This window comes from Hordeum vulgare, chromosome 4H (assembly GCF_904849725.1).
Source record: "Hordeum vulgare subsp. vulgare chromosome 4H, MorexV3_pseudomolecules_assembly, whole genome shotgun sequence".
Classification (NCBI taxonomy): domain Eukaryota; kingdom Viridiplantae; phylum Streptophyta; class Magnoliopsida; order Poales; family Poaceae; genus Hordeum; species Hordeum vulgare.
This window is the reverse complement of record NC_058521.1, coordinates 276,344,172-276,354,625: the sequence shown is the minus strand read 5'-3', so window position 1 is coordinate 276,354,625 and position 10,454 is coordinate 276,344,172.

The window sequence follows — 10,454 nt, the reverse complement described above, 5'->3', positions numbered from 1 at the left end:
ATTAATATTATATACTTAGCTTGTTTTCCTCTAAAATGGGATAATTAGCCCATTTAGCTCGAAAAAGATATAGTTAGATAATTTAGCTCCAGGAAGAGGAGAAGAGGAGAAGAAATAGGAAAAATGAAAAGAAAGAAGAAGAAGAAGAGAAGAAGGAGAAGGAGGAGGAGGAGGAGAAGGAGGAGAAGGCCAAGGACCTTCTAGTCCTTCTCCTCCGCCTCCTCCTTCTCCCCCTTCTTCTTTATTTCTTATTCTTCTTCTCCTCCTCCTCTTTCTTCTCCTCTTTCATATTCTCCTTGCCTTAATTTCCCCAACAATGACATAATTAGGCAATTTAGTTCCTAAAAGACATTATAAGCTCAAATTGGCATAAGAACCTTTGTTAGCTCATTAATATTGCATCCTTTGCTTGTTTTCCTATATAATCACATAATTAGCCCATTTAGCTCCAAAAAGACATAGTTAGCTAATTTAGCTACAAGAAGAGGAGAAGAGGAGAAATGAAAATAAGGAAGAAGAAGAAGAATAATAGAAGAAGAAAAGGACAAGGAGAAGGAGAAGAAGAAGGAGGAGTTGAAGAAGAGAATAAGAAGGAGAAGGAGGAGAAGAAGGAGAAGGAGCCCTCCTTCTTCTCCTTCTTCTTGTCTCCTGCTTCTTCTCCTTCTTCTTCTCTCCTCCTTCTTCTCCTCCTTCTTCTCCTTCTTCTTATCTTCTTCTTTTTTCTTCTTCTCCTCCTCCTTCTCCTTCTTGTTTTTATTCTCCTTGTTCTCTTCTTGCTTCTTGTCTTTCTTCTTCAATTTAGCTTATTTTTCATATATATGTTGTTCTTCTTCTTCTTCTGACTTTCTTATTCCCATTTTGCAGATTGGATGTACTACATGCATGGAAGCTGGTATTGGAGTGCTTTAGTTTCCGTTTTTATTTGAGTTGATGAACAATGTGGAACTATATGTATATGAATATATGTATGAACAATATATGTGCAACTATATGTATGTATATATGGATGAAACTTTGTATGTGTTGGTTCTTTTGATATATGGGATGTACGTTGATGAACAAATGGCATTGATGAGGTTTATATGTATATCATATATGTGTTGTGACCTATTTATCATATATGTGTTATGAATTATATGTATATGTGCTGCGAAATAGTAAAAATAAACAAAAATGTGACAATATAGGCTCTTTCCCTTTTGCCAGCTGATGGCAAAGGCCTTTTCCATCAGCTGACCGACGACAAAGGTGCCACGTGGCGCCCAGGTGTGCAACCTGGGCAGTAGCAGCTGGCCATATAGTATCTTTCCCGTCTTCTTCCAGGGGGGCAGACGGCAAAGAAGAGGACACAGAGGAGGGGTGGGGAGGAGGGGGAGGCAGACGACACAGAAGAGGGGGGAGGCAGATGACAAAGAAGGGGGGAGGCAGACGCCACAGAGGAGGGGGGAGGAGGAGGGGGAGGCAGACGACAAAGAAGAGGGGGGAGGCAGACGCCACAGAAGAGGGGAGGTAGAGGGCAAAGCCTCCGTTAGCCCCTCATGGAGGCAACGCCTGTCGGCTGCCGTCACGAGCACTTTGCCGACTGCTATTACGAAAAGCTGACGGCAAAGCTCTTTGTCGTCCGCTTCGGTGAGACAGACGGCAAAGAAGCTACAATGCCGTCGTAGGCTGATGCAGAAATTTTGCCAGTAGTGAGATTCTTTGCCGTTTGTGATATTATCTTTGCCGTCTGTGATGTACTCTTTGCCGTCTGGGATGGCAGACGACAAAGAAGCTAATTCCTGTAGTGTACGCTTACCTTCTCCCCGAAGCTGGTGGGTTCCGGCTACAGTGGGTGCAGGTTGAGGATGCCGAGGCCTGAGCTCTCTTCCAACCTCCGCCTACCCCCACGACACCGAACCGGGGGTGGAGCACGAAGAGCTTAGTGACCCCCAGCTCACGCTCATCTTCATCCGGCTGGAAAGGCTGAGGCGTGCAGGGGTGACGATGGAAATGGTGGTGCGCGAGTTTATCTGTCGACGGATTGCTCCCCTCTAGCGCCACTCCTGCCCCATGTGGGCCTACACATGACCCAGCAACTCGATGAGGACCCAAGTCGTCCCCTTTTTCCCTCATGTCTGGTGTGAGCTGCTTCGTCGGCTGACCGGCGGCAATCCTGACGAGCTACCCCTGAACGGCCTGCCGCTGTACAGCTTCAAGCCCCCGGGAGCTCTTGCTGTGGAGATGTCGTTCTTTGATGAATGGGGGCTCCTTCCTAAGGGGAAAGGCATTCCCCGGAGGCTGAACCACCCGGGGTTCGGCGATCGAAGACCCTGGTTGTGCCACCACCTGTCCTCATGCCTTTAGCTTCGCGTCAAGCCGGGGTTGGTGGCGGTGATCGGTCGACGGTGGAAAGCGCTGCCCCCACTTCTGACCTCGCTCGAGGGCCGCCGAGTCTCCCCACTGGGTCGCTAGTGCCGGTTGGAAGAGGAGGTTGCCCAAGGGCGGCCGCCCCCCGGCGTGAGGGCCTCCGGCGAGGAAGAAGTGGATGGCCATTGACGATTAAGCACCTGTGTTCCCCCTCGTCCTCCCATTATGCGCCTATCTTCTGAACCCTTGTTCTTCAGGTTTCCCTTCGGTAGCCGGGGAGGCGGATCAGTGCCGCCTGCTACGGAGGTCGCCGGGCATCCCGTGGCCTCTTCTCTCGCACTCCATTGGGCTCGGTGTCCTAAGCCTCAAGCACGTGAACCCCATGCGGTCTTCTTCGGTTGCGGCCTCCGGTACATCGGCGAGATACCTATCCCCTCGCCTGTGGCCCCTCCTAGGAACTGTCGTGCCTTCCCCTTGGACCCCTCCAGCATGGATATGAGGGGCACCGTGGGGCGCTCAATGGCGATGAAACGGCCACACGGGAGTCCCAGCACCCGGGCCTGGACTCGGCCAGTTGATTCCGTGCGCGATTCTCCTGCTCGCTGTACGGGAGGCGAGAACCCGTGCTGGCTTCTGGAGCGTGTCTCGGGTTCGCCTGCCGCACCATGGGGCTTGCTCCGCACCGCTGTGGATGCGTTTCAACGTTTGGGGCAAGGCTTGCCAGTCATGAAGCCCGCGAGGAATGTGAGCGGCAGTACCTTGCGTCGCGGTGGCGCCAGCTTGAGGTCGCCGTGAACCTCGGCCGCCTGCAGCGGGAGGGTGCTCGCGCAGATATAGAGGCATTCCTCGCAGTAGCGGTAGAAGCCCGCGAGCCCGCTCTTGCTGAGGCTCATGAGGCTGATTGTCGACACAGGGCCTCTGAAGATCGGCATAGGGAGCTTTGCGCCCTCATCGCCCGTCTTGAAGAGCAAGCTCCGTCGAGGGCCTCCCTTGGGGGCCTGCCGGCGGAGTCCTTCCATGCCGGTCCTCGAGCATCTGCCGACTTGCTGGTGCTTGTAGAGGTGGAGCTGTGCGTGGAGCAGGAGCATCTAGAGACGAGCGAGCGCCAATTGTCGCTTGCCAAGGAATCCCTTGCCTCTTGTGAAGCGAAGCTTCAGGAGGAGATAGACAAGGGGGTGGCGGAGGCTCGAGGTTCCCTTCTTCTCGATTACCATTCAATGTTGAGGCTCCAGGAGTCCCGCTTCCTCAAGCGTCCTTGCTGCCTGCAAGATTAGGTCATTGGCCTCTAGAGAAGGCTAGATCAGGAAGTGGAAAGCCGACATGGCGCGCAGGACGCGCAGGCCACTGCCAAGGGTAGATTGTCTAATATCTGCAAACAAGTGAAAGGCAGCGTTCAACCTGTGGAGGGCTTCCCGTGCTCTGAGCGACATCTGTGGAAAAGGTGTGTCCGGTCCCTTGATTCCCGACCACTCTAGGTGCTTGGGCTTTTTCTACCGCGTCGTGGAGCTTCTCGAGGCGGGCACCGAGAAGGCCCTTGCGCTTGCGGAGGAGAAGAGCCGCGACCTTTTGGGTCAGGCCGCCTCGGACGTCTTCAGCCACCTCGTTCGCCTCGACCCCGACTTGGACTTTGCTTCGGTGATGGATCTGGTGCTAGAGACGATACGAGCCCTAGCCTAATGGGTCGAGGTTCATGTGGAAGACCTGGTTACAAGGCTTACTCCAGAGGTCCGTGACGTGTGCTCGGATGACGGCGTGACCTTATGATTCACAGCCTCGTCTTCCTGATAGGTCCATGTGTTAAGTTTAACAATAGCTAGGTCGTGTCTGGTGGGTACCTTTTAACCTTTTCCCTGATGACGAGGAATGTGCGACGCTTCTATACTGGCCGCAACTGTTGCCTGCCTATGATCTCGCCATGCTGATGATTTGTGTTGCGAGCGTGGGCTCGTTCATGGTCTATCCTTACAGCTTTTGGGGCGATTTGAGGACCCTTTCGGCACTCTGCGTCTGTAGGTACCAGTCCCGCGCATTTCCCTATTGTCGTGTGGTGCAACCCGTTACAAGGTTTCTCCTCACAAGGCAAAGCCCCGGCACCATGGGGGGCGAGTGGCATTGTTACCAGTGAGGCCCCTTAGGCATGGTGCTTAGGCCCCAGTCTCCCACATTTCCCTGCCACCACGGAGCTCGCGCTTCATAGGGCGGGGCCCCGCCAATGCCGACGCCGACCGGATCTCCCGGACGTCGCCAACAGTGGCGAGTAGCATTATGACCAGTTAGGCTCCTGAGGCGGAGCCCAGAAGCCCCCTTTCTGGCGCTCGAGCGATTCCGCATTCCGCCTCTTTTCACGATTGCCTCGGGAGAACCGGAGACCTCCCGAGGTTCCGGCGAAACACCAATCAGAGCAAAAAGGGGAAAGAGAACACAAGTTCAACATAGCGAGAGAACATAGAAACACCTGCAAACCCTCGACAGCTTAGCATACAACAGAAAGGGAAAGGCCCTACTAGGCCTCAACTTAAAACACAATGAAGAACGAGAAAAGCCGCGTCCGGCATCCTTGGTATTCACCGCCTCCGTGTCCCCAGAGCCCTGAGCATAGGGCTTCCACTAGCCGTGGGGTGGACCCCTTCCGCGTCCTCGGGGGGGCCCTGGGCGTATACAGCCTCAACTCGTTATTACATGAGAGTGTCACATTGGGTGTGTATATGGGAGGTCACGAGGACGCTTTGGCCTCGTGAGTGTCCCTACCCCCGAGGCATTAGGCGCCTGATTCTGGAAGTCATTGGGGGACTGTGTCCATTCCTCCATCTTCTCCACTAGGCGTGGTGTGGACCCCTTCCGCGTTCTCGGGGGGCCCTAGGCGTATACATCCTCAACTCGTTATTACGTGAGACTGTCATGGGATTGAGTATGTTCCGGAAGAATTGAAGGACCATGCAGGGTCAATGCAGAGGTGGCGCCAGGGCGTCACGGGGGCGGCGCCGAGGTGTTACTGGTTGATGCAGGGCCCGAGGATAGGGGCCCCATGGGCGTGCGCCCCGCTCGCGATCCCCGGGCTTGTAGCGGCATGGCTTGGCCCGCCCTAAGTGATTCGTCGAGCGAAGGGGAGCCCCACACGCCCATCGGTCGGAAGACTCGCCCACGTGGTGGGTGCTGAATCCGCGAGGAGATGCCCCATCGCGCCTCCCTGGGGCCCCCTGGGTTCCCTGACTGGTACCCTGGGTCGCGCCCCAAGGCCGGGCTAGCCCAGCCTAAGGGCAGCGATGGGTACCCGAACACCTGCTGGTAACTGAATGAAGCCTGCACCGGTGACATGGGCGTGTGTTCCACCCTTCGTCCACCAGGTTGGATCGTTTGGCCTATGAGCATGGGCGTATGTTCCACCCTCAGTCCCCAGGCTGGGGCCCCTCGACATGGACATGACGGTGCGCCCACCCTCTCTAAAGTGAGAGGTCCCCGGTCCCCAGACCCAGACGTCTGCGTGAGGCAGCTCCCGACCAGCAGGTGCGCCCTGCGAGTGCACCCGCGTGGGGTGTCCTCGCTAAGCCACTCCCTCGGAAAACCCCTATGGAGTTATTCATATATGCTCGCTTTGGGGCTATCCATGCGGTCGTGCTCGTGCCTCCTGCTGTTGTGACGGTCCGCGTGATCTCCTCCATGGCTCGTAGGTGTGCCGATATGGTTGTCGTCGGACCGTGTGAGCCCCCGATGGTTGATGTAGTCGAGCCTCTTATACTCCCTCCCCACTCCTTGAAGTGCCCCGGGGAACCTAGGTGACGCCCTCGCAGCCGGGCCGAGTCTTGCACCCCATCTGCTCCCGCTGGATCTCTAGTAGGATGAGACCAGGTGGAGGTTTAGGGAGCGCCCGCACGGTCTTCCAGTTGCGAGCCCTGGCGATACGGGTTGATGGACACGGTTCGAGCGGGAACGAGGTCGGGCTTTGCCGGCGGCGAAGAGCTTGAGGTGGCGCGCGCGACCTCCAACGCGGCGCTAACCTGTCGTGTGCTGGTGCCTGAGCTCGTACGCCAACAGCAGCGCGTCATGCTTGTGCGTCGGGTGTTGACTAGCACGGACGAGGTAAGAGTCCAACGTGAAGCTTGGAATGGCCGGGGCGACGCGGGGATGTTGCATGGTTGGTGAAGATGGCAACCCCCGGCGCCCGCCGGAAGCCTCTCCAGCATGAACGTCGGCCGTCAAGGTGGCGGGATGCAGCTTGGCATCGTAGCCCACCCGCACCGTCCACGCCACGCGGGCAGCCCGCCTCTCCGCTCGGACTCGTCGTTTCCCAGCCATGGGCGCGTTCATTTTCGGTGAGCCGAACCTTGGGAGAGACCTCGACACGCCCCCACCTGGCGCGCCAAATTTCGGATTTCGGGCTCCGCAAAACCCTAAGGAATCGAACACAAGGGCGTGTTCGACAATCTCTCCTCGCTCAGCCTCACCTACCCCGCAACTCGATGGAAACGCCGAAGGACTCACTCGAAGGTGAGGGTTGCATAAAACACAACAATTTACCCACCTTCGGGCCGCTACGAAGCGTAAAACCCTACTCCTGCATTTGGTGGATTGACTCTCACGCTGTTGTAGTTATTTGTTGCTGTTTTGTTGTTGTTGTTGTTGTTGTTGTTGTCGTCGTCGTCATCGTTGTCTTCCTGGTTGTTGTTGTTGTTTTTGTTTTTGTTGTTGTTGTTGTCGTTGCTGACGCTTTTGTTGTTGTTGTCGCTGTTGTCCTCGTTGTTGTTGTTGTTCTTGTTGTTGTTGTTGTTGTTTTTGTTTTCATCATTGTTGTTGTCGTTGTTGTCGTCGTTGTTGTTTTGTTCTTGTTGTTGTTGTTTGTGTTGTTGTTTGTGTTCTTGTCGTTGTTGTTGTTGTTGTTGTTGTTGTCGTTGTTATTATTGTTGTTGTTGTGGTTGTCGTCGTCGTCATCGTTATCGTCCTTTTCATCGTTGTCGTCATCATAGTCGTTGTTGTTGTTGTTGTTGTTGTTGTTTCCGTTGTTGTTGTTGTTGTTGTTGTTGTTGTTGTCGTTGTTGTTGTTGTCGTCGTCGTCATCGTCGTGTTTGTTGTTGTTGTTGTCGTCGTTGTTGTCTCTGTTGTCATTGTGGTTATTGTTGTTGTTGTTGTTATTATCTCTGTTCTCATTGTGGTTGTTGTTGCCGTTGTTCTCAAGGTTGTCGTTCTTGTCGTCGTTGTCGTCATCCTTATCGTTGTTGTCGCTGTTGTTGTTGTTGTTGTTGTTGTTGTTGTTGTCGATGTTGTTGTCGTCGTTCTTGTTGTCGTTGTTGTTGTGGTTGTCGTAGTTGTCGTTGTTCTCGTTGTTGTCGTTCTTGTCGTCGTTGTTGTCATCGTTGTTGTTGTTGTTGTTGTTTTTGTTGTTGTTGTTGTTGTTGTTGTTGTTCTTGTGCTGTTGTCGTCGTCGTACTTGTTGTTGTTTTTGTTGTTGTTGTTGTTGTTGTTGTCGTTGTCGTTATTGTCGTTGTTCTCGTCATTGTCGTTCTTTTCGTCATTTTTGTTGTCGTCGTCGGGGTCGTCGTTGTTATTATTGTTGTTGTTGTGGTTGTTGTTGTTGTTGTCGTCGTCGTTGTTGTAATTGTTGTTGTTGTGGCTGTCGTCATCGTCTTCGTCGTCGTCATCGTCATTGTTATCGTCCTCGTCATAGTTGTCGTCGTCGTCCTTGTTGTTGTTGTTGTTGTTGTCGTTGTCGTCGCCGTCATCGTCAACATCGTCGTCGTCTTCGCCGTCATCATCATCGTCGTCATCATTGTTGTTGTCATCATCATTGTCGTCTTCGTTGTTGTTGTTGTTGTTGTTGTTCTTGTCGATGCTGTCATTCTTTTTGTCGTTGTCGTTGTTGTTGTTGTTGTCGCTATTGTTGTTGTCGTTGCTGTCGTTGTTGTTGTTCTTGTTGTTGTCGTTGTTGTTGTTGTCGCTGTTGTCATTGTTCTTGTCATTGTCGTTGTTATCATCGTTGTCGTCGTCGTCATTGTAGTAATCTTCGTTGTCGTCATTGTTGTTTTCGTTGTTCTTGTTGTAGTTTCTACTTCTGTTGTTGTTTTTGTTTTTTTATTGTCGTTGTTGTTGTCGTCGTCATCGTCATCGTGCTGGTTGTCGTTGATGTTGTCGTCGTCGTTGTTTTTGTTGTTGTTGTTGTTGTTTCTATTGTTGTTGTTGTTGTTGTTGTCGTAGTCGTTGTCTTCACTGTTCATGTTGTTGTTCTTGTTTTCGTTCTTGTTTGTCTTGTTGTTATTTTTGGTGTTCTTGTTGTTCTTGTTGTCGTTCATGTTCTTCTTGTTGTTGTTTTTGGTGTTTTTGTTGTTGTCGTTGATATCGTTGTTGCCGTTGTGGTCGTTGTCGTCCTCGTCGTCCTTGTCGTTGTTGTTGTTGTTTTTTTTGGTCTTGTTGTCGTTGCTTCCGCTTTTGTCGTTGTTGTAGTTGTTATTGTTGTTATTTTTGTTGTCGTTCTCATCCTTGTTCTCGTCCTTGTCGTTGTTTTCGTCATTGTCATCATCGTCGTCGTCATTATTGTTGTTGTTGTTGTTGTTGTTGTTGTTGTTGTTGTTGCTGTTGTTGCTGTTGTTGTTGTTGTTGTGATGGTTATTGTTGTTGTTGTGGTTGTCATCGCCGTCTTGGTTGTCATCGCCGTCTTGGTAGTCGTCGTCGTCATCGACATCGTTGTCGTACTTGTCCTCGTTGCCGTTGTCATCGTCATCGTCGTCGTTGTCATTGTCGTCGTTGTCGTCGTCGTCGTCGTTGTTGTTGTTGTTGTTGTTGTTGTTGTTGTTGTGGTTGTTGTTGTTGTTGTTGTCGTCGTCGTCGTCGTTGTTGTCGTCGTCATCGTCATCATCGTTGTCATCGTCATTCTCATCTTCGTTGTTGTTATTGTTATTCTTGTTGTTGTTGTTGTTGTTCTTGTTCTTGTTGTTGTTGCTCTTCTTCTTGTTGTTGTCATTATTGTCGTTGTTGTCGCTGTTGTCGTTGTTTTTGTTGTTGTCGTTGTTATCGTCATTGTCGTTGTTATCGTCGTTGTTGTCGTCGCCATCGTAGTCATTGTCGTTTTCATTGTCGTTGTTGTTGATGTTGTTGTTGTTGCTGTTGCTGTTGCTTTTATTGTTGTTGTTCGTCGTCGTCGTGGTTGTTTTTGTTGTTGTTGTTATCGTTGTTGTTGTTGTTTTTGTTGTGTGTGTCGTCGTTGTCATCGTCATCATTGTCATCGTCATCGTCGTCATCAGCATCGTCATCATCATCGTCGTTGTCTTCATTGTTGTTGTTGTTGTTGTTGTTGTTCTTGTTGTTCTTGTTGTAGTTGTGGTTGCTGTTGTTGTTCTAGTTCTTGTTGTCGTTGACATCGTCGTCTTCGTTGTTGTTGTTGTTTTTCTTGTTGTTCTTGTTGGTGTTGTACTCATTGTCGTTGTCGTCCTCGTAGTTTTGTTGTTGCTGTTTTGTTGTCGATGTTGTCGTTGTTGTCGTCGTTGTTGTAGTTGTTGTATTTGTTGTATTTGTTGTTGTTGTTGTTGTGGTTGTTGTTGTTATTGTTGTTGCTGTTGTTGTCTTTATTGTCATCATTGTCGTTGTTGTCATCGTCGTCGGCATCGTCATTGTTGTTGTTGTTGTTGTTGTTGTTGTCGTTGTCTTTGTCGTCTTCATTGTTCTTGTTGTCATCGTCGTCGTCATCATTGTCGTCGTCGATGTTCTTGTGATTTTTTTGTTGTTCTTGTTGTTGATGTTGTTGTTATCGACGTTGTCGTCGTCATTTTTATTTTTGTTGTTGTTGTTGTTGGTGGTGTTGTTGTTGTTGTTATTGTTTTCTTTGTTGTTGGTTTTGTCTTTGTTGTTGTTGTTGTTGCTATTGTCATTTTCATCATTGTTGTTGTTATTGTCGTTGTTGTCGTTGTTCTCATCATTATCGTTGTTGTCGTCTCTGTCATCGTCGTCATCGTGGTTGTTGTTATTGTTGTTGTTGTTGTTGTTGTTGTTTTTGTCGTAGTTGTCGTTGTTGTCGTTGTTCTCGTAATTATCATTGTTACCGTCGTTGTCATCGTCGTCATCGTAGTCATTGTCATTTTGGTCGTCATCGTTGTTGTTGGTGGTGGTGTTGCTGCTGCTAA